We start from the raw sequence: 25,528 nt of genomic DNA on the forward strand, positions 1-25,528 counted from the left end.
GCCCGATCTACATACTGAGTTCCAGGACAGCCGTAGTTACATAGTGAGACTCTGTCTATAAATAAATAAATAAATAAATAAATAAATAAATAAGCGAAACATCGAAACAAAAAGTGGCAAACGGAGCTGAAGCAAGCATTCATCTATTCCTTCCTTGCTCTTGACTACAGGTGTGAGGGATTGCTTTGCATTCCTGCCACCCTCACTTCCTGCATACTGTAAGTTATAATTAACAGTTTTTTCACGAAGGGCTTTTGCCAAGGTATTTACCACCACAAAGGAAACAAAACCGAGACAGGCTCTAACCAAACCTTTGTGATTCTAATAGCCATACCTTAACTTATGTCCCATACTGTCATCATTGTGTCCCAAACTAAAGTGAAGATCCCGCTACTCAGTGTTTTCCGTATACTGCTCTTCAAATACCATCTTGTTAAAGCTAAATTATATCCATTTTTTAACCATTCGTCATGAATCTTTCTCATTTTCCTTTTATGCACTTTTTTTTCCTTCCAAACTTAATTTTCTATATTCCTCAGTAAAGCATGTCGAAGTGTGACAGGTACAAATTTTATCTGTCTGGCAAGTCCATGGGCCACAAACCAGTTGCTGAAACGGTAGGCATGAGAGTGTGCTTTTAAATGCTGAATTCAGTCACCAAAATAAAACTCTAATGAAATCTGTTCCCAGCTTTAAAGCCGTACTGCATGTGAGACATTAGGTAACCCTGGAGCAGAGCAAAGCCCTTGCGACCTTCAGAATAACCAAATAGAACTTGGGCATTAAAAATATTATGATTATGCTCATAAACTGGGCTAGCAAGAAAATTCTTCAGTGACCACATCCAAAGAAAATGATGTCTCGAGCCTGATTTATGTTTGCAAAGTTGTGGTGAGTTCTTTCAACACAGAGCATTTCCCCAGACTTCTGAAACCACCGATATTTCTCTTGACTTTATTTTGCCTCTGTGCCACTAAAGGCATGGCATATGACATACATAGGGGCTGAGGTTTAATTTTTTTATTCTCTTGAAGTTCAGCATTGCTGTTCATCCATGGATCGTAATTTCACCAGTTCCAAAAAATATGTAAATGTGTACTATTAAAATTAACTATTTTTGATAAGCTAATTTTCAACTCTCTATATTATAAACAGAATCTAAGAGCTCTGGAAAGGTGTAAACACAGAGCATAACTCATTCTCTCTTGGCCTGAATAACAAGAGAAATGGCTACTTGTTCTTTTGTGTCCCAAAGGGCTCTCTGTGCACATATTGACTTTTTCAATGCACTCCTCTAAATCTGATACACACACACACACACACACACACACACACACACACACAGAGCTGTTCTACATCCTCAGATACGGGTCTGCATAAACTCTGTGGGTTCCTTTGCCCTCTGACTTTTGGTTAGGTTTTTAAAATGGAAAAAAACTGTTATATCCATAATGAAACCATCTTCAAGAACCAAAGGATGAGAAGAAAGAAGAGACAGCTGATGATGATGATGATGATGATGATGATGATGATGATGATGATGAAGAAGAAGAAAAGAAGGAGATGATGATGGAGGAAGAAGAGGAGTGCAGCCAATATGGCTGAACAGAGGTTCCCTAAGGTGACTGCCACAAGGAAGAAACAGGGAAACAAAGGAAAAAAACAGTTTTGAAGAGCGAGATTAAGAGGGATCAAGAGAGAATTGTGAAAGACAGTAAAGGAATGGGACCTCTAAAGATCAGGAGAGTCAGGAACCTACACAAAAAAAATAGCTGCCTGACGGGGGTGGGATGTGTTAGACCTCTGGGAATAAACTAAGCCAAAGTCCCAGCAGTTCTGACCACAGCAGGGGCTCACAGTTCCCACAGGCTTTCAGTCCAGTTAGGGATCCAGCTTGTCTGAGTGACAATTCTGCCCCAAGAAGGAACTCACGTTGGGTCTTCCTCAACCACCAGAGCTTAAGCTGTTAGACAGCCATACTGGCCATTCCTCCTGCTTTAGAGACCAGCAACCTCTTAGCCCAGTGATGGCTATTGAACCACGGCTTCCCTCACTGGGTGGAACACACTCCACTCTCCCCCAGCACACTGCGTTTTTCAGAGTCGATGGTTGTCATAGCCACAAGCAAAAGATCCACCCACATTACCACTTCCTGAGGCAGGAACCCCGTGTGTTCTCTTCCCAAGCCTATAGTCTTGAAAATGTTCCCACTCACTGTTGCATGTCTCAGGTTTACTTGCACCTACCTGTCGACTGGAAGCTGAGAAAGGGCCCAGGCAAGCTCCACAGCTCCAGAAACATGACTACCAGTGGCACTAGAGGGGACCAACTACACCAACCCAGCAAGAATTAAGGAAAATCCCCCTCCTCCCCAGCCCTCAACCTTAGGACTGTAGCTGCAGGTATAAAAAGCCAGGCATCACCCTACTTTATCTCTAGAGACCAAGAAAATGCCAAATTTCTGTTTGCAACTTTAGAACTGTGGCTAGTGATGACACAAGTCCTATCCTCAAACAGCTTGTCTCACGTTCTCATACAAGCATACCTGTTACCATCCTGCGCCTCCAGGTCAGCAGCTGTCATAGATGCAGGCACTGGCACCACTGTGCTCAACCAAGGAGACTAGGTGAGGGTCTCCTCCGTATCCTACACCAGAAAGATGACACCAATGAACATGTTAACATGAAGGGGAAGGCTCATGAGGCCTCGGACTTATGCACAGAACTCAGAAAACTAAAGAATGCTGGGGACGACAGTAAACCCCAGGGAGCACAGCAGCACAATTGATGGTCTAGTATCGAATGGTCAACCCTGAAAACACATACATATAAATAACATTATACAGACTGAACTGATTATATTTGGGGGATCTAGACACACGCATGGGACCATAACAATCAGAACCTACAGGATATGGAGGAAACTCTCTCCACATTGAATAACCAGCTGAAATATGAGACTATCATCCATAGTATATTAATACATTCCAAAACTTTAACAGCAAAAATACACAACTTGTAAATTATGGTCATGACTAGAGAGATGGTTCACTGGTTAAGAGCACTTGCTGAAGGACACTGTCATCAGAACAAAATGACTACCCACAGATTGGGAAAGGATCTTCACCAACCCTATATCTGACAGAGGGCTAATATCCAGTATATATAAAGAACTAAAGAAGTTAAAAAAAAACAACAATTCAAGGAATCCAATTAACAAATGAGGAACAGAGCTAAACAGAGAATTCTCAATAGAGAAATATCAAATGGTAGAGAAACACTTAAAGAAATGCTCAACATCATTAGTCATAAGGGAAATGCAAATCAAAACGACTCAAAGATTTCACCTTACACCCATCAGAATGGCTAAGAACAAAAACCCAAGTGACAGCACATGCTGGAGAGCTTGTGGAGAAAGGAGAACCCTCCTCCATTGCTGGTGGAAATGTAAACCACTTTGGAAATCAATCTGGTGCTTTCTCAGACAACTAGGACTAGTGCTTCCTCAAGATGCAGCCATACCACTCCTAGGCATATATCCAAAAGAGGCTCAAGTACACAATAAGGACATTTGCTCGACCATGTTTGTAGCAGCTTTATTTGTAATAGCCAGAAGCTGGAAACAACCCAAATGCCCCTCAACTAAGGAATGGATACAGAAATTGTGGTACATCTACACACTGGAATATTACTTAGCAATAAACAAGGAAATCATGAAATTTGCAGGTAAATGGTGGGAACTGGAAAAGAGTGAGCTATTCCAGAAGTAGAAAAGCACACACAGGATAGACTCATTCAAATAAATGATATAGGATAAACCTACTAAAATCTGTACACCTAAGAAACTAATCAAGAGAGAGGACTCTGGCTAAAATGCTCAATCCCCATCCAGAAAGGCAAAGAGGATGGACATCAGAAGAAGGAGAAAACAGGGAACAAGTTAGGAGCCTGACACAGAGGGCCTCTGAAAGGCTCTGCCCTCCAGACTATCAATGCAGATGCTGAGACTTATGAACAACCTTTGAGCAGAGTGCAGGAAATCTTATGAAAGAAGTGGGAATTAATAGGATCTGGAGAGGACAGGAGCTCCACAAGGAAAGCAACAGAACCAAAAAATCTGAGCACAGGAGTCTTTCCTGAGACTGATACTCCAACCAAGGACCATGCATGGAGATAACCTAGAACCCCTGCATAGATGTTGCACATGGTAGTTCAGTGTCCAAGTGGGTTCCATAATAATAGGAACAGGGACTGTCTCTGACATGAACTGATTGACCTGCTCTTTGATCACCTTCCCCTGAAGGGGAGCAGCCTTATCAGGCCACAGAGGAAGACAATGCAGCCACTCCTGATGAGACCTAATAAATAGACTAGGATCAGAAGAAAGGAAAAGAAGTTCTCCCCTATCAGTGGACTTGGGGAGGGGCATGCGTGGAGACGGGGGAGGAAGGAAGAGATTAGGAGGGGAGGGGAGGAGGGAACTACAGAGGGGATACAAAGTGAATAAAGTGTAATTAATTTAAAAAATTATTAAAAAAAAAAAAAGAGCACTTGCTGCTCTCGCAGAGGACCTGAGTTCAGTTCCCAGCACCCACATCTGGCAGTTTGTAATTGTCTGTAACTTGAGTATCAGGGGATTGAATAACCTTTTCTGGACTCCACTATTACCTGCACTAATATACACATACCCACATAAACACACACACACACACACACACACACACACAAAGTAAAAACAATAAGTTAAGAACTAAACAGCCATTTCTAAAAACAATACATACAAATGGCCAACAGGTATCTGAACAATGCTTCATCTTACTAAATATCAGACAGATACAAACAAAACCACAATAAGACACCTGACCCCAGTGATAATAACTATTATCCAACTCTCTCTCCTCTCTCTCTTTTTCTTTTCTCTCTCTCTCTCTCTCTCTCTCTCTCTCTCTCTCTCTCTCTCTCTCTCTCTCTCTCTGCTGGAAAAAAATGAAAAGAAAAAGAAAATCTCACAGTGTTGATGGGAATGTAAGGTAGTACACCCATTATGGAAAAGAGCAAGGAGATTTCTCAAAAAACTAAAAAGAGAGTTACCCCATGGCCCAGAAATTCTACCTCTAGAACTCACCAAAAATATAAAGTATATGAAAGAAAACCTGCAGTCTCATGCTTATTGCTATCCCCAATACCCAAATTTTATGGTCAACCAGATATCCAGCAACAGGAGAATGCAGAGAAATGAAATGCATATGCACACGGGAATATGACTCCTCCATAAACAGGAGTGAACTTCGTCACTTGCAGCAACACAGAGTTTGAGTTCCTTATGTCAAGTGAAGAAACTGAATGCAGAAAGACAAGTACCACATGTTCTCTCTCACTTGTGGTAAATGATGGGTCAGTGCCATAGGAGAGTGGAATGGAATCATGGCCACGGGAGACTGGGAAGGGCAGAGGAGAGGAGGGATGAAAAGAAGCTGTATAAAGGACACTTAACAGTCAGAAGTAACTGGGGTGTTCTAACAAAATAGGGACCTATTAGTTAAAGCAATCTGCTACACTTCAGCATGACAGAAAACTGTGAGTTGTCTAACACATGGAGTTACTAGGGTTTGAAGATGTGACAATACTACTGCTGTGACGATTATACATAATGTAAGTCATTAAACCTCCATCATAGACCTGATGAACATGTGTAAACATTATGTCTCAGCTTTAAAATTAATTAAACAAATAAACTAAATACTTTTCGAGAGTTTTCATAAGCAGTCTGGGCTATGTTCCATTCCAAACTGATATGTTAACTTTTATGTTTATATGATGTAAATGTCTGATATGAAGAAAAAGAACCACAACCTCAAAATCATGTTAGCAGCCATCATAACAGCCAACATTTATTGAGTCATTAGTATTGCCTGGTATTGGGTCAAGGGCTTGACTAGCTGTTGTGGATATAAAGATTTTTTTGTTTTAATCCCAGGTGTGGGGTATGGGACTGAATCAGTCTACAGCAGCAAACTATTTACCTCATGTGGGTTCTGAAAGGAGCTCTGTGCCAGCTTCAGATAGTTTAAATCTGAGGACTCTGGAGAGAGAATAAATGCCAGAGCCTAGAGAGTGTTGGGAGCTTCGAGAAAGAACAAGGCTGCTGTTGCTTCCCCTCTGTGGCTCCTGTTATTGATGCAATGAGACAAGAAGTTGGTGATCTCCCAAAATTAGGAGTGGACTGGCTCCAAGGAACCCTAACCAAGACCCTAACCAGCAGGAAGCAGCTAAGAAAGAGAACTGCACCCCCTCTCCCACTAACCCTTTCTCTCTACTACCTGGTGTTGGGGTGTTGAAAGGGATCGGGATGGAGTAGGGAGAAAGATATAAGAAATGCAAATAAAAAAGTTTTTAAAAAATATGCCAACAATTAGCACTATTTTGTTCAGGCTGCACAGTAATCTATGAGATGTGTGCACGTGTGCACACACACACACACACACACTTTGTATATGTTACACTGAGACTGGCATGATCAGACAATTTTACTAAGATTAAAACCCAGTGAAATGCAACACCAAGGTCTCGTCAAGCTGACTGTGCTCAGGAGTACCTGTAATTGATGCCAAACTACTGTATCTAAAGCTTTGGGGAAGCTCAAAAACTGAACCTTTCATCTGCGAGACAATTCAAGCACTAAGAAAAATGAGTGTCTAAGTCAAAAGAGCTAGGGCACGAGCAATGGTCTATCATGGTTTTAAAGTAGGCAAGAATGTGAGAGATTAGGAAAAGAAGCCAGATTCCATTACACTCATACTATTTTTTGAATAATAATATTTTACTGTCTTTTTGTTCATTATATAATACTTGACATCTAACTTTTCACTTTCAGCAGATGAAATTTGGAAAGGGAAAATAATTACTTTTGTTCTATTCATGTCTTCAAAAATCCAGAAAAAAAAAATCAGACAGAAATCAAAACATGACTGAAAAGCCTGGCATCTTAAGGAATGTCCCCTTGGCTCTCTGAGGCTAAGTCATCTGCCCTCCTGTCACTCTATCTCTTCCAGTAAACACTTTTGGCAGAGGTGACAGTGTTTGCTTCTCCATTTATCAGGGACCCCACATTCCTTCCTCAGCTGCCAGCTTTGTCCTCTGCAGCTCCTCCTGCTCTCAGAACCCAGATAGTGCTCCAATACAGAGCCAAGACCACTTTTTCCCAGACCTCTGGTGCAAGCCAATTTGGAAGACTCAACTCAAGATGAGTTGTGGCAGAGCAAGAAGAGTAGGAGAGAAATGGATGGAGAGCACTGTGAGAGGCCCACACAGTAGAGGAGCCCAGAGCTGGGCTGGGAAGTACAAAACACTGAGCCTCCTCAATCACAGCTTACAATCTTCATGGTGTGTGTAAGGGATACATTGTCTGGATCACTCTATCATTGAGCGTGGTGGTACAGGCCTTTAAACCTTTAAGCATTTGGAAGGCAGGGGTGGGTGGATCTCCATGACAGTGAGGCGAGCCTTGTCTACATTTTCAGTTCTGGGCCATCCATGGCTACAGAAGAAGACTCAAAAAAAAAAAAAATCATTACATTCATTGTGACTTCATGTTCTTTCGGTTACTCTATGGATGGTACCACCACAGGACCAAGCGATACTTTAGAAGTAGACTGTGAATCTTATTCATTTACCTGAACAGGATCCACAGAGGACAGTGTGAATTGACTTGTTCCTAGAAATTTCAAGAACAGATTGACATTTCTCCCAATTAATGATGTTCTTCCCTTGGTGAATGATAAAGTTAGGAAGTGGGGATTTAAATGCACACCCATTCACTTCCAAACCCAAGGAAATCAACTACTGGGTGGGGGGATCAATACCTGCACATTTTCAGCCATGAAGAATTTGAGGAAAAGCCAAATCTGTCCTATGTTCAACCTACCCTGACAAAGTAAAGAGTAAATCTAACTCCACGTGTACCTAGTAACTCTAGTCCTCCCTGTAAATGAAACACTAGAAGCTCCCTGGCTCAGCTGGCTGGAATATGACTTTGTAGCTGAGGAAATGAGGTGTAGAAATAGGTTGGAGAGAGATTGCAGTTCACTGTTTTAAGTGCACAACTACAAACAGTGCAGAGCCATGAGTTCCAGGTCGGTTCTCTCTATCATCCCCAGGGCATTTCTGCCATCCACACTGTCCAAAACATTCTTCATGGAAGACATCGAGAAGAAAGTGGGGAGGAGACACTTTACCGCATCCCTCCATAATTCAGGGGGGAAAATGCATGCATGGTTTCCACCTAGTAACCACAAGATGGTCACATAGCCATTGTCTGAAACCTGCCACCTTTGTTTATCCTCGTGCCAGCTAAAGAACAAGGATCCTACTAGTTCTGCAGGAAGTGACTCTCTCCACCCACAGCCAATTCTCTCCCAGTGATGACTGTTATGTGACTTGAAAGCTAGGTTGATTTTTACATTTTTAAAATAGTTTTAAAAATCAAAATAAAAAATATTTTATGTTGAAAAAATTGTGTGAAATTAGAGTTTTTAGTGCTCCTATGTAAACTTCTATTAGAGCCATAGTCATTAACTGACATATTGTCTTTGGCTGCCTTGTACTCTGGTGGCAGAATTGGAGCTATGACCAACCATACAGCCCACATAACCTTGTCTTGCTTTGTTTTAAAAGGCAGAAAAACAAAAATCAGTGGTGATTAACTCTCTCAACTACACTAAAATTGTAAAATTAGCAGGATGAAGTAGACCATGTGCTTTATGAGCAAATGAGCTCTATTTCTTTTTTTTCTTTGGGGTTTTTTTGTTTGGTTTTGGTTTGGGTTTGGTTTTTATTTGGGGGTGTTGGTTTTTCAAGACAGTTTCTCTGTGTAGCCTTACCTATCCTGGAACTTTCTCTGTAGATTAGGCTGGCCTTGAACTCACAGAGATCTACCTACCTCTGCCTTTCAAGTGCTAGGATTAAAGGCGGGTGCCACCCCTGCCAGACTGGACACTATTTCTTTAAGTGCTACTTACTAGTTGTGTTAACTATCCATTCATACATTAAAATCATTCTAAAACTCAATAATTTCAAGCAATAGACATATATTCTCCAGTGTATGTGGGCCAGGAGTTGAGGGTTGGGCAAGACTGCCTTGTGAGGCTGCATTCACGTCAGCAGGAGCTGCACACTCAGCCAAAGGCTTGACCCAGGTGGGAGCAGACATTTTCTTGAGACTCCTGTGCTAAGGAGATGATGATGAAGATTATGAAGTAAATAAAAACCATTTGACCATAAAGAAAGAATTTACATTTTTTACCTTAGGGGGAGCAATGATGGTTAATTCTCTTGCTTACTCCCATCAACTATTGTATGAACTCGTTGAAGAAGGATTCTGATTGGTACCTATCAGGTCCTCACGCTCATATATAATTCAAGGCGAGAAAAACATCTTGGAAGTGAAGCAGAGGGAATTTGGATAGCATCACATGAGAGACCTATGCCAGGTTCCAGAAGGCTTACGCACCAGGGTTCTTAGACATAGGCCTGGGATGACTTGCTGGCTGCCAGGAGATCCCCTTTCTCTGTCTCCTCTATCCTCCTGCTAAGCCTTCCTTCCTCAAGAAAGTGTTCCTTGAGCAGCTATGTGGTAGACATAAATACCCTGGCTTCCAGAGATCAAGTGAGAACAAGACAGTGTCTTGATCTCATGATAAAATGGGTTTGCTGTCTTGTGTGAAGTCATGTGTTTTGATTTTGCTTTGATTTTTGTTGTATTCAGTTTCAAGCTTAGGGCCTTAAATAATAATAGTGGTCATTTTCCTCCCTAAATCTCATGTTGCAGAATTCCCCAGTCTGTATCACATAAGAATATTTGCATCAGGGTTTTTTAATTGTTTTTCATTGATCTATAGTAATGATACATAATAATGAACTGTTAACATTTTCATGCACATACATGATGTATCCTGACCATATACACCGTCATCCACTCTTGTCTCCAGCTCCCTCGGGCCCCTTCTTCCTCTCATGTAGTCTCTTTTCTACTCCCACACCACCCTTTTTGTCTGAATGTGACTCAGTTTCTTTAGGGCTGTTTATGAGAGCATCAGTGAGGGTCTACTCACAGGAGCACAGGCCCCTTAACCATTGGGCGCTCCATTGACTAAAAGGTCTCTCCTGCCCCAGCAAACACTAACAGAATATAAATCCTCAGGGAAGGGTGGGGCTCACAAGACCCTTTCCATACAGGGGGGTTGGTGGTCCTACTTTAAGAGGAGCATGTGCAGATAGTCACAGCCTCTGTGGGCTCTCCATTAGGTACTAACAGATGCCCTTTAACCCCAGGCAGAGGCACGTAGATCTCTGAGTTCCAGGCCAGCCTGGTCTACAAAGCAAGTCCAGGACAGCCAGGGCTACACAAAGAAATTCTCTCTCAGGAAAATAAACAAACAAAAAACAGTAATCATCCTTTCAAAGCACGTGCAGTTCCTACCTTCTAGTTTCCTTTCTATTTATCACCCTTCTAACTGCCCCCACACAAAAAAAACCTTGTACAGTTTCCTTCACAATTTACTTTTATCATGAACTTCGTAAAATTTCTACTACTCTAAATGGCAGTAAAATAAATGTGTAAACGATTTTCATGAAAGATTTGAAGTTTTCATCTTTTCTGTGTTGAAAAATGGTGGCTTGCTTCTGTTTTCGTTTGAACTGTTGTTGCCAGCAAAAGCAATTGTTCGCCTTGGCAGAGGTCCAACCTTCAGCCGCCTTAAAGAGTGGTGATAGCCTACCACAACACCTATTTTCTTATGCTTGCAGATTTGGCTGAAAACTGTGACTTTTTTTCTTTTTAATAGCTGTGGCCTCAGGACTTCCCAGTATTAACTCTTTTCCAACTTCATAGCATGTAAAAGTACCTGTGCCAGCTATAATGGCAACAAATGCTTTTGTACAGTTAATGCACTGCTCTTGAGCTTGTGTGCTTTTCGGCATATACCATAGCCACTGCCTTTTTAAAATTAAAATTTATTTTTTACAATTTATTCACTTTACATCCCGATTGCAGCCCCCTCCCTCATCTCCTCCCAGTCCCACCCTTCCTCCATCTTTTCCCCTACCCCCCTTCCCTATTCCTCTGAAAGAGGAAGCCCTCCTCCCCTACCATCTTACCCCATCCTGGGGGCCTGCAGAGACTGATGCACCAACCAAGGACCATGTGTGGAGAGGACCTAGACCCCCTGCTCAGAGGTAGCTGATAGGCAGCTCAGTCTCCATGTGGGTTCCCTAGTAAGGAGAGGAGGGGCTCTGACATGGACATGGTTGCCTGCTTCTTGATCACTTCCCCCTGGTGTGAGGAGGGGCTTGCTAGGCCACAGAGGAAGAGGATGCAGGCAGTCCACTGCCTTCCATGCTATAGAAAGACAGATGGACTTCTCCCTAAGACCTTAATGTTCTCCTTTGACTCTCCTCCATCCCCAGAAAGCACCTTCCACTCCTTTTTGTCCTATTTGTTGAAATATATTTTTAGTATATATCCTGAAATATATTTTAAAATCTACCAATGTTGTACCTTCCTCTCCTCCTCCTTCCTCTCTCTCTCTTTTTCCCTCTCTCTCTCCTCCATCCTTCCCTCCCCCTCCCTCTGATACATGGTATTATTATGTAGTCAAGTCTTACTGGAACTCACTATGTAGCACAGGTTAGCCTTCAATTAGTATCAATTCTCCTGCCTCTTCCTTTTCCTGATGGCTGGATTATAGAGTACAACTCCACACCAGCTTCTCTCTCTCCCCCGACCCTTTTCTTTCTTTCTTTCTTTCTTTCTTTCTTTCTCTCTCTCTCTCTCTCTCTCTCTCTCTCTCTCTCTCCTTTCTGCTTATCATTTGTTTTTGTTTTGTTTCCTGATGTAGGGTTTTACTGTGTATCCTGTCTAGCCTGGAACTCTGTATGTGTCCCAAGCTAGCCTAGACCTAGTGATCCTCCCACCTCTGCCCCCAAGTGATTTTACTTGCTGCCATATCTGGCATTAGTAATCTTATACAAATGGCTGATGGAATCTGCACTGTATAGCTCATTTTTATCAGGTTCTTACATCTATGGAGCCCAAGAAGATTGCTTCTAGAAACCATATCCCCACCAAACTTTCCATGAAGAACACTTCAAAGCTCTACCGACAGAACAGTCCAATTCAGATTCCATATAAATGTGCTTGACTAACAACCCATCTTGTAAATAGCCCATAAGTAAGGCTACTGCCGCAGTGGACAGAGAAGCTTGATTTTGCCATGGATGGTGGTTACTGCAAAGACTTACAAATAGTCACAGTGAAAATAATAAGCGTTCATCCCCAAATGAGATATTTATATCATCCCCACCCCCCAAAGTGCTCAGGGAAAATACTGGAAGAGGAGTCATACAGATTGTAAGGGTGAGAGGAGGGGATGGGATGTTTAGAATACTCCTCAAGGCAAGGCACGGCTAACACCAGATATCACGGCTATCTTGAACTTTCAGCAGCTCTGACTGGCAGCACAAGATCTTCACAAGATTAGGCCTGTCAATAAAGGCATAAGCCCCCACCCTCCAACCCAAGATAGAAATGCAGTTAATGCTGCTGGGAAAGAGAGCTACATTTTCTTCAGTACTGTAGCCAGTGGTAAGGTGTCCACGCTCTAGCAAAGTAACTCTTCACCCATGCTTCTGCAAACAACCCCAATTAATTCAATAGGTCACTAAAAGGGAGGAGGTGGAGAGAAAGACAGAAGGGGGTAGAGGACAGAGGGAAGCAAAGGGGTGGGGAGAGAAGAGGAGGATATAAACAGAACAATGGAAGAGATGGGAAGAGGAAAGGCATTGGCAGAAGAGAGGAAGACAACAGAGGATTGGGTAAGTGAACATGATCAAAATACACTATAAGCATGTATAAAACATCATAATAACCCATTAATAACTATAATTAAGGTGTGCAAATAAGAGCTAAAAGCAAAAATATTTTCCTCTCAATGTTCAACCACAAAGAAATGATTTATTGCACAAAATATGATGTATTACCACATTGCCATGTAAAATGATACTGAAAATAGTTTAACAAAATGGGGAAATATTTATAGTTTATTAAGAAGATGACAACTTGAAAAATATGGAGTCATTAATAGATAAAACTGGTGAGTGTGTTTTATTAAAAATAGCTATGTGGAAGGTCTGTGATATGTTTTTTTTTTAAAATTCTTTTGTGTTTGTCTGAGACAGGGTATCAGCTGGCCAGTGGTAGCACACTCAGGAGGCAGAGGCAGGAGGATCTCTGTGAGTTCGAAGCCAGCCCTGGTCTATAGAGTGAGTTCCAGGATAGCCAAGGCTACACAGAGAAACCCTGGTTTGAAAAACACAAGAGAGAAAGAGAGGGGATCTCACTACATAGTCCTGTTGGCTTGAAACTCACATAGATCAGCTGACCTGGAATTCACAGAGGAACGGCCTCTGCCTCCCACGTGGGATTAAACAATGCCACCATTGTTTTAATTCCTTAAATGTCCTGTATTAGCTGACTGTTCTTTAGTGTAATCATTCTATTTGGGCAATTTAAAAAACAGAAAATACATTTTTTTTTTTTAATAAGGGACAATGTTCATTGTACTTTCCATTTTCTTTTGTTCTCTTTGCTAACCCAGAAACCTCCTTGCTCTACAATGGCTCCCCTGCACTTGGTTCCCCAGATAGACCAGCAACAGGAGCCCCACTCCCAGCCCACATCACGACAGCTTGGCTGTGCTCAGCATGAACCTGGTCTCACATACAACTGTCTGCTTAGTAGACAGATGCTCTTTGTTCTTCCCTAGATACCTGTGTCCTTCCAACAACCTCATAGACTTACAGACATTTTGACACCCGTGACTCAAAAATAATTTCTTTTTGCCATTGGCTCTTGGAAGATGTGAATTGACAATCATTTCTTAAACTGTGAGCTGAACCGTGAGATCCCATGGGACTCTTTTTACTGAAAGCGGCATCTCTCTGTTGAGCTATCTCCCAACTGTCCCTGTGGGAATGGTGCCAACCACCCCTCACTTTGTCCTCCTGGTTACCTTTGTCTAAATTAAAATCACAGTGAGCTTTTTTCCAACCTTTCATAGCAAGGCTGGAAGGGGAAAGGGTGGGTTTTATTGGACACTGAGAGGAAGGTTCCTATAACACCCACGTAAGGGGGTGATGTGGGAAAGCCAAGGCAAGCAGAGGGACTTGACACCAGCTGGAACCAGCCAGGAAAGAAGTTAACACCCCAGGCTTTCCATGAACTTCCCTTCCAGGAGTCACCAGCCAGAGGGACCTTGATGATCAGAAATTATTGCAGCCTGGTTTCAAGCTCACTGGAGAGATGAGACCAGAAGTGCCTAACAGGGAAGGTTCTACTTAGATTGATCAATTAGTTAATGACCACATTTCAACAGCTCAAGCTTACTTTGTGGGTGTAAATGCATTAGTAAAAACTCAAAACCGCAAACCTAGGAGCAATAAAAAATAAATAAAAAGAGCCCTGGGTTGAAAGTTTTACTTTCAGAATTATCCTGATTTTCCCCTAAGCAGCTAGGAAGATGAAAATAAAGACACAACAGGAAAACTCATAAATCTGTGACTCTGGAAGGACATGGTCACATTCTATTGGGAAAGAAGGCACTTTTCCCAGGTCCAGTAAGAAATCACTTTCTGTAATGTTCTGGGAAGTAGATCCAGGGAGAAAGGTCCTTTTCAACTTGCATCTGGATGCATCCACCTCGGCTTCAGGGTCACCCAGACATCACATCACTGCCAAACTACCTTTGAACCAGAACCATGGGCCTGGTAGACCTCCTCCAAAATAGCTGGCCAGCCAGGAGGAATACCCAGGGACCCTCAGTTTGCATGACTCAGAGCCTTAAAGTAAACAAATATACATGAAAGGTTCAAGGTTCTTAGTCAACTCTGGCTAGGAGCTATCAATTTCTTTCCTCAAGAATTTTGACTTTTCCCTTATTATAAGTTAACTGAATTTCTCCCTTTCAAATCCAGAGGTTGAAGTTCTAAACACCAAAATGTTACTTAGATACAGGGTTGTTACAGGTATAGATAGTAAAGATGAAGTCATACTATATGCTAACTACATAGTAATGTAAAGATGAGGTCTATTACAATGATTTGTACCTTTATAAAAACAGCAAATTTGAATACAGTGAGAACAGAGACCTCTGATGACCAAAGCAGAGATTGAGTGAAGCACCATCAAGTCAAGATAAGAAGGACTGTGAGCAAATATCAGAAGCCAAAAAAGATAAGGAAGATTCTCTCTTACAAGAGAAAGCATGGCCTGCTGGCAACCTGCTTTTAAATTGTTAGCCTGTGGTCAATGTACCAGGCCTAAAACACATCTTTGTCTTTCTAAACCATCAGAATTTATTAAATGACAATAAACAAGACATATCAGAGTTGTGTCAAGCAGTTCTGGTTCCCTTGAAAGACAAGCAAGGGAAACACAGGTTACCTGGTTCCTTTTTTTTTTTTTTTAAGTCATCACATTTATTTGTTGGTGTCTGTGTGTCTGTGTGTGTATGTGCTGGGCACATGTGGGTCACAGAGCAGGTACAGAGGTCAAAGAACAACTGGAGGGAGTTGCTCCCTCCTTCAACCATGAGGGTAGTCAGGCTTGGCAGAAAGCATTGGTACTTGCTGGTCCATCTCTCCAGCTCTCAGGCCACGACCGCACTTCTCAGATTACACATCGCACGTTAAATCTCTTTATCTGTTATATGTATGTATGTATGTATGTATGTATAAGTGCATGCATGTGTATAAGTATGAAAATGGTCTAAAATGGTTAAAGAGGTGAAAACAGAGGCTAAAAGAGTTTCTAAAATGTACCAAGTAGATGATAGAGATGGAAACAAAGTCTCTTTGAGCATAAAATATCAAATTCTGCTGCAAGTTTGCTGGGGACCTCTGTGGAGTCAAGACACAGGTCAGAACTGAGCTGAGCCTTGGGGTCAAGTTGAGCTGCAGACATACCTGAAACCGTGAAGTTCCATAGAAGACATGACTGGGCCCAGAAGAAGGACAGAGCAAGTAGATGGCAGGTCCAGAGAGACAAACAGACATGTGAATGGGTGACAGTTTAAGCAGGCTGCGCCAACAGTGGGGACAGAGCTGAGCGGCCGCCCTGGGACAAGCAGGGAACTCTCTTCCTATCAGTCCCCAACACACACTGGTTGGTCAGAGGAGAGGTCAGTGGGGCTGTTGACACAGCATTAGCCATCCTATGTGGGGTCCAGGTGAGGGAGCTTGCACCACTTTTCTTAGACTGGTGTGCGTCACGAGTTCTCAGGCCTGCTTCTCTTTATATGACTTTTAACACATCTGTGCGCTTATATGACTCCAGTTTTCTTTAATAAATGTATAGGTTTCCCTTTTACTTTGAGAAATAAGTTGGTTATCAGTCTGGACCTCATAGGTGCTGCTAGACAGATGGTCTTGCTTCTGCGCCTACCAGGAAATGCAGTCATCAAAATGGACTCAAAAGCTCCTTGTGAAATGGAGTCTCACAATGGTATAACTTAGAGCAGGATACAGCCTGATTTTAACACCTTTCCACAACTGTAATATGATAAGTTTCTGTCAGTTTGTTGGTCACTTAATCTTTGTTACATTGTTATAGCAGTCTATTGCAGATTTGCCCAACTGCCAATCATCATGGAACAGCTGTGATTTTGCCCTATAGTCATAGTAATAAAATAAGCTATAAAATAAGCATACTAACACAGTGATAGCTATTTCTAAGTAATGTTAATGGGGCTGGGCACATTCCCTTGCATCCATCGTGCTTCCCAGCTGTATTTGATCTTGAGAGATAAAAGACCAGCTGAAGGCAGGATTTCCGTGATGCAGCTTCTATGAGATAACCACCTACCTTGCAAATGCTTTGTGTCACCCACATTTCTGTCAGAACCCTGCACCTGTGATTCTGCAAGTAGACCCAATAAACTCACTGGACCTTCAAGCTTCAATGAAATCGTTGTTTTGGTCTGTCATCGGTACGCTATGTGAGAATTTTGTTCACATCTCCCCAGGAGAAGTAACTAAAGCCAGCCCTAAGAAGCTAACCCGGTGACCTGTTGCTAAAATTAGTTTAATGGTCTGTCAGAAGACATACTTGCTGAAACCAATAAAGGGTGGTGACAAACTGGTAAATCCTTCATCTGAAAATGAACTTGTTACTTTCAATAGTTGAGTTTAAAAATTTCAACAGGGAATTCAATAAGATTTCTCAAATAAGTAGTTAATGAGGGAGCTAGTAACATGCAAAAAGAAAAGCACACCGAAAGAGAATTGAAATACAGGAGCATTTATACAGATGAATGGGAGTTTAGAACAACACAGTAGCTTTGGCCTAGAATAAACCACACCGTGGCATAGGCCAGGTGAACTGTCCCATTCCTTTGAATATGAAAACCAGAAAATAACTATCTTGTCATATTTTATATTTTTCTGGATGACAGTGTTGCTGAAAAAGTAGTTCAGATACATACAATTTTAAAACATTGGAGGAAAAATAGGTAAATTAGCTTTAAATCAATGTCACTTCTAGATGTGTTCATTTGATGGGAAATAAAGGCTTTCAACACGAACTCCAAGGCAGAGGACAGCAGCCGTGAGGAGTGAGGCTGACTCATGGCTCGCAGTTAATCTTGTAAGAGGGAGCAGATGGTGGAGAGGGTGAGGTTACTTACTGCACAAATGCAAGGACCAGAATTCAAATCCCTCGCACCCACAGAAGAGCCAAGTGGGTGTGGCAGGCCAGCTGTGATCCCAGCCTTGGGAGACTGAAACAGGAGATCCCTGGAGCAAACCATCTGGAAGACTGGCTGAGTGGCCAAGTTCCAGGCCCAAGTGAGAGACCCTCCCTCTGCATATAAGGTGGAGAGGGTAGAGGAAGACACCCGATAGGAACCTCCGGGACACACACATACAGACACACACATTCACACACACTCTCACACACGTACACTCTCTCACACACACTCAAACACACAAAGCAATAAGTGTCCCACATGGTAATATGCTTACACACCAGAACCTACGTCACACAGGCTTATACATGCAAACAAAACAAAACTATCGCGAGTCACAGAAGCTGCCTCTGCCTCTCAGGGACTTGTGTTAATAAGCTGACACATGAGCCCATTGCACACAATTCTTCAGTCTGGCTTCCTGGTGAAAGTCTGCCCCCTGCTCAGAGTCATCCTTCATTTGGCTCCAAGTGACTTCCATCTGTTTAGGTGTGAGAAAGAATTGTGTCACCCACGTTCCTGTCAGAACCCCGCACCCGTGATCCTGCAAGTAGACCCGATAAACTCACTGGGCCATCAAGCTTCAATGAAATTGGTCTGTCATTGGTACGCTATTTATTATGATCAGACATTTATTATGATGCAATGAAAATCCATACAGAAATACAAGGTCATGCCAACCAGCTTTCACACTCAGATCTAGGTGAGAAAAATGCTGCTTTTTACATTGCATTGATCTAATCTCCTGTGCTAAGGAAGGATGGCTTCATCTCATTCTACCTGAAAGTGTGCTCTGTCCTTGCATACTACCTGCTATGCCAGTCTACCCGGCAACCTACTGTCCAATTGGATGAGGGAAAGCATGCAATTTTACCAGAGGTAAGAGTACCTCAGTACCTCACGTGTGTAGCTTTATTTTGTCTCTTGATACCTTGGGAAGCAGTTGGGTAAGTTTGGCCCTTGGTCATTTCCCATCAATGTCTATGGAGAAGTGACCAATCATAGAAAACAGCTGCCAGCGTCAATGGGCCTAGCCACTGACTATCCTCAGGAAAGTCTGCCTCTTTGTCCCAAGCCCATGTCTCCAGGACTCCCATTCCCTCTGTCAAAGTTTGATTTTTGTTTGCTGTGATAAATACCAGAACCCAAAGCAACTTTGGGAAGAAAAGGAATTATTTGCCTTATAGAACACAGGGAAGGTGGGGCAGGAAGTAAAGCAGACATGGTAAAGTAACAGTGCCAATGGCTTGCCTCCTCCAGCTTGCTTTGGCATTGTGTGGCTTGAGTGAAGATGGCCCCATTAGGCTCATAGAAGGTGGCACCATTTGGAGATGTGGCCTTGTTAGAGTAGGTCTGGCCTTGTCGGTGGAAGCATGTCACTGGGACAGGGTTTCTCTGTGTAGCCTTGGATGTCCTGGACACTCTTTGTAGGCCAGGCTGGCCTCAAATTCACGGAGATCTGCCTGCCAGAATGCCGGGCTTAAAGATCTGCGTCACCACACCTGGCTGCCACTCTGCCTTGAATGTTTCTATCATAGAATGCCAGCCTCTTTTTATGAATGCAGTCATTCAGACTGCCAGCTTTGCATTGCTTCTTCAGATCATGAGGCCATTGTTTTCATTAACTGCCTACTCTCTGCACGTTCGTGTCTTTCCTGTATTAGCTCATTTTCAGTCTAGGCTATTATTTATCTTTTTATCTTCTGTGCAGGCTAATTTTATGTCAGCTTGATACAAGCTACAGTTATCTTATGGGAAGGAACATCAATGGAGAAAATGCCTCCTTAAGATCTGGCTATAGGGCATTTTCTTCATTTGTGATTGACGGCACTACTGTGGGTAGTGCCAACCCTGGTGGTCTCCAGTTCTACAAGAAAGCAGCCTGAGCAAGCCGTGATAAGGACGCAGCACCCCCAGCGGCCTCTCTGCATCATCTCCTGCCTCCTGGTTCATGACCTGACTTCCTTGGATGATGAACAGTGATATAGAACTGTAAGGCAAAAAAAAAAAAAAACAAAACTTTTCTTCCCAAGTTGCTTCTGGGCATGGTGTTCCATCACAGCCATAGAAAGACTCAGAACTCTTCCTTCTGCCCCATTTGCCCCTTAACTTTGTCTGCGAGGTCTTCCACTGAGCAGAGATTCTTAGTTTTAATATAGCTAAAGCCAGTCACATCCCTCCTTCTTATGGAAATGCTTTGGTCACAGAAATATTTTCCTCTTTTAGCTTTATGGTTTTTAACATTTTGCAACGTCCTAACTAATACCCCAGAGTTACCTCCGTATATAGGTTAGGAATCTAAATTTAATTGGCCTCATCAGGCAAGAATTTCTCCAGTGTCACCAAAACAAGCAGTCTGTCATCCTTTCTAAGATCTATCTTTATCTGCCAGGTATCTATTAAGTATCATGCTCAGAATAGCTCTGAGCTTTTCTTTATTTCCACTGATATATTTGCTCTTTAAGAACTCACTTTTAACTATGTCATTGCCCAATGCATTAATATATGATCTGGCAAATTCTTCCTTTGTGCTCTTCAAATTCGAATTAGTTAATGAAAGATTTCTACTTTTTCTGGACAAATTTGGGAGAATTTTAACATCTACAGAACTCTTGAGTGAAAATTTAATAGGGACCGTATTAAACTTGTTTGCTTTGAGAAGTATTAACATCTTTATTCCACCCCTACAAATCTTATGTGCTTTTGTGGGAGGGAGTTCTTGCACACCACTGCATGTGTGTCTGCAGAAAGGCCAGACGGTGACATTGTGTGTCTTCTTTACCTGCCCTCTACCTTGCTCTCTTTGACACGGAGTCTCTGGCTGAGCTTGGAACTTGCTGTTTGGGATGGGCTGAGTGGAGGGTGATCCCGGGCTTCTCCTGCCTCTGTTCCCTAGCCTTGGGATTACAGGCACACACCCATCACATCACCGTTGTTTCTAGGTATTGCTGGAAATCCCAGCTCAGGTGTAAGCCAGGCCCTCAGCTTCAAACCATCTATGTTTTGAGGGGACTTCTAAATATTCCTCTAGAGAGGTAACAGTCTCTTCTTCATGAAGCTGTCTTAGGGATCTATTCATTTGGGGTGTTATTAGGAACAGCACCTCAGCTAGGTGTGGTGTTCGTACCTACACTCCCAGGATTTGTGGGGGGTGGGGGGGAGGTGTGAGGCAAGAGGCTCTGAAGTTCAAGGCCAGTCTGAGCTATGAAAGTCAGCTGAGGCTGGCCTTGTATTCCACATGCACCTGCCTCCATCTCTGAACAGCTAGGGTGACAGTTGTAAATGACCAGACCTAGCTGTTAACCAGATTTTCTTTAAAACAGGCTTTCCTTTTGACCTCTGACATTGCCACGTAAGAATCTGCTGTCAGTCTCACCTGCTAGTCCTCTCCTCCGCTGCTCGCTTTTAAGGCTTTTACTGGTTTAATTTGTCCTTGGCGGGGTGAGGCGGCTGAGCCCAGGTGTGGATTTATTTGTTTGCTGTGTTGTCCTTGGTGCTCACCACAGATCCAGACTTTAGATGGATGGTGATTAACTGGCTCTGAGGAGTTCGGCTGGACCAAAGGGCCACCGTCCTTGTCTGGAAAGCTGAGTTGTTTAGCCTTCGCTCCCACACTGAAAAACGAGAGGACTTGCCCTGCATGGTGTCACTCTTTTGGCTCTTAGCAAGCTTCAATAAAAGTAACATATGTGCGGTTTCTCTACGGCCTTGGAGCCACAGCTGAAAATGTCATGCTCCAAAACCAAGCATGGCCCTCAGATTCCCTACCTCCACCCTGGGAATTAATCACTCTGTCCTTCCTCCCCGGACCGAGAGGCGGAATGTGCCTTTCCTTCTCCAAGGCGCACACCTTCCCTTCCACTCTCGACAGGCTTGGCTCAGTCAAGACACCTTTCCCCTACAGTTAGGCAAACTCCTCCATTCCACCTACTCTTTCCCTGTAGCTTAGGGTCTGTTTTCAAGTTTCACACTTTCCTAAAAACGAAAAACTGCCCCTTGTCCTCTCCTGTCCTTTGGGTTCCTCATGGCTCTTTCTCATCCTCTTGTCCAAACTTTCCAAGGGAGGGAGGCTTGTGCCCCCCCACACACACACACACACATCTCGTCCACCCAACAGAGCCCAGCTGTACTCTGGCTACCTCTTCTCCGTTTACTGAAACTTCTCCAGGCAGGGCGGCTAATGACTTCCTGACCTCCAAAAACAGCAGAGTCTTTTCAGGACAAATCCTGTTTTGGTGTTCTTTAGCTTTGGACCCGTTTGCTAATTCATGCCTAACTTCAGGGTTAGCGCTCAGCCCTGCTTTCTCAGATTGCTCTTCCTTGGACTGCTTTTCCCTCTGGGCTGCAGTACCTCTTCCTCCACCTTAAGTAAGGGGAGTCAGTGCAGTATCCCGGCCCCTCCACTCAACTTCCACGTCTCCAGCTTGCACTCACGCTGGAGGCTCTGATTAGACCTCCCTCTAACTCCCACCTCTCTCTGAGGTCTAGATCCAGTTTCTAACAGCTTAAAGCCTCTGCAGTTATTACTTAGCACCTCTGCCATTCAACCTGACCCTGAGGCTCAGCTCAGCTCTGAAAAGCAAAGCAATGATGAGTCCTCCGCAGCTGAGAGCCCTGTGCGCTATAACAATCGACCTAGCGAGACATGCCCACCAGCACAACAGTAGTTCATCCGCAGGAGTAGCCAGCCACTTTCTGGTTGGATTTAAGTCCCACTTCACAAGATGAGTCCTGGCACCATTTCTAGACCAAGAACCCATGACTAGATGGGTCATCGGCCCCAAGGGTGGGAACCTACCACTTCCATTCTGCTAAATGGACATAGCATTAAAGTGTCTCCTCTTGAATATCGAATGGCAGAAAAACACTTAAAGAAATGCTCATCCTCATTAGCCATCAGGGAAATGCAAATCAAAACGACCCTGAGATATCACCTTACACCCATCAGAATGGCCAAGATGAAAAACTCAAGCGACAACACATGCTGGAGAGGTTGTGGAGAAAGGGGAATGCTTCTCCATTGCTGGTGGGAATGTAAACTTGTACAACCACTCTGGAAAGCTATCTGGCGCTTTCTAAGACAAATAGGAATAGTGCTTCCTCCAGACCCAGCTATACCACTGCTAGGTATATACCCAAAGTTTGTTCAAGTACACAAAAAGGACACTTGCTCAACCATGTTTATAGCAGCTCTATTTGTAATAGCCAGAACCTGGAAACAACCCAGATGTCCATCAACAGTGGAATGGGTACAGAAATTGTGGTATTTTTATACAATGGAATACTACTCAGCAATCAAAAAGGAGGAAATCATGAAATTTGCAGGCAAATGGTGGGATCTAGAAAAGATCATTCTGAGTGAAATATCCCAGAAGGAGAAAGACAAACATGGGGATATACTCACTTATATAGACCTATAAGATATGATAAACATAATGAAATCTATACACCTAAAGAAGATAATCAATTGAGTGGACATGGGGTAAGATGATCAATCCTCATTTAGAAAGACAGATGGGATGTGCATTGAACGTATGACAGGAGTCTACTGAGCGCATCTGAAAGACTCTAACTAGCAGTGTTTTCAAAGCAAAGACTCATGACCAAACCTTTGGCAGAGTACAGGGAATCATAAGAAAGAAGGGGAGTTAGTCTGATGGGGAAAGGATAGGAGCTCCACAAGGACCAAATATATCTGGGCACAGGGTCTTTTCTGAGACTGACATTCAACCAAGGACCATGTATGGATATAAGCTAGAACCTCCACTCAGATGTAGCCTGTGGTAGCTCAGTAACCAATTGGTTTCCCAAAGTGAGGGGAACAGAGACTATTTCTAACAGGAACTCAATGACTGGCTCTTTGGTCTCCCCACCCCCGAAGGGAGGAGCAGTCCTGTTAGGCCACAGAGGAGGGCTTTGCAGCCAGTCCTGAAGATACCTGATAAAACAGGATCAGATGAATGGGGAGGAGGTCCCCCCTATCAGTGGACTTGGAAAGGGGCACGGTGGAGATGAGGGAGGGAGGGAGGGACTGGGAGGGAATGAGGGATCGGGACACGGCTGGGATACAGAGTTAATAAAATGTAACTGATAAAAATAAATAAATAAATAAATAAATAAATAAATAAATAAATAAACAAAAGAGGGGAGGAGGAAGGGGCTTATGGGGAGATACAAAGTGAATAAAGTGTAATTAATAAAAGTTAAAACATCAAGTAAAAAAAATAAAGTGTCTCCTCTTATTACACCTATAGATTAATGATTTCTCAGCCCGTTTGCAGTAGATGGCCATTAACACAGAGACCCACAACTGGGAAGGCTGTAGAGAATAGAAAACTACAGAAATCTCAGGCCTAAACGGTGTGTGTGTATGTGTGTGTGTGTGTGTGTGTGTGTGACATATATAGATATAGATAAATAGCTATATGCATATATCACACCGCCTCCTTCCAAAGCTCACAGACAATTGTGGAAGATGGATCAGTAGATGACCACCAGGAAACAGTGTCTTCTGGACACAGGAAGACAGCAAGTTCATACACATGAGCTCATAGTGGTTTTAACGGCGTAAAAAAAAAAGGAGGTGGGTAAAAAGTCTTACCCCCACCTGAGGAGCTGTTGGTAAGTGATAGCTGTTGGAGGAGAGAGAGCCGGTCAGTTTCCTTTAAGAATATACCCCTGATAAATAGACCAGGCTCCAATAGAAGGGCAAGTGGACTTGGTGGATGCAAAAACAAACAAGAGTGAACATGATCAAAATACATCATGAAATTCTCAAAGAACTACTTTTTAAAGAACCAAAAGTGCAAACTCTGAAAAACATAAGTCTCCCTTTTCCCAAGTGACTGAAAATAGAAGCCTGTGTTTTTCCTGTTGTGTCTATGAGCCACTGATTGTCTTCTGTAGGAAACTACAACCGTGTCTTCTCTTTGTTTAAATAAATCTCTATCATTCATTATTCTTGCAACAGAAGTCATCTGGGCACCTGTTTATCCATGTGAAAAACTGGGGGTAATGATTCTGTGGATCCGTGAGTGGGAATGACAAGGGAGGAAGGAAGCAGCCCACGGACAGGATGCTTTAAGGAGCCCTCCCCAGAGGGCTCACAGCGATGCATATGCCAGCCGCGCTGCCGGCTCTGATCTGAGAACTGCCTGTTTCCACTCACTCATATTTTGTTATTCTCTCTGAGGGTGCCAAACTAGGAGGTTAGTTGCCAGGCATGACTGGGTCTTATCAAAGTTAGCCAGGTCTGGGAGATCCATCAAGATCAAGCCCCAGCTCGGATGTGGCTGCACTTTTTGTGAGTGGTCCTGATGCTGAGTTTAACTGGAAGAACACAGCAACACATGGACTTGTCTGGAACAGACTCTGTTCCTGATGGGTTTTTCAGGAGAATTTAACTATATCTAAATGTGATCATCTTTTTTTAAGAGATATTTTATTTTTATTTTTATTAATTACAGTTTATTCACTTTGTATCCCACCTGTAGCGCCCTCACTTTCCCCTCCCAATCCCACCCTCCCTTCCTCATCTCCACTCATGTTCCTCTTGAAGCCCATTGATAGGGGAGGTCCTCCTCCCCTTCCATCTAACCCTAGTCTATCAGGTGTCATCAGGAGTGCCTGCATTGTCTTCCTCTGTGGCCTGGTAAGGCTATCTTCCCCTCAGAGGGAGGTGATCAAAGAGCCAGCCACTGGGTTCATGTCAGAGACAGTCCCTGTTCCCCTTAC

This window comes from Meriones unguiculatus, chromosome 3, assembly GCF_030254825.1.
Source record: "Meriones unguiculatus strain TT.TT164.6M chromosome 3, Bangor_MerUng_6.1, whole genome shotgun sequence".
Classification (NCBI taxonomy): domain Eukaryota; kingdom Metazoa; phylum Chordata; class Mammalia; order Rodentia; family Muridae; genus Meriones; species Meriones unguiculatus.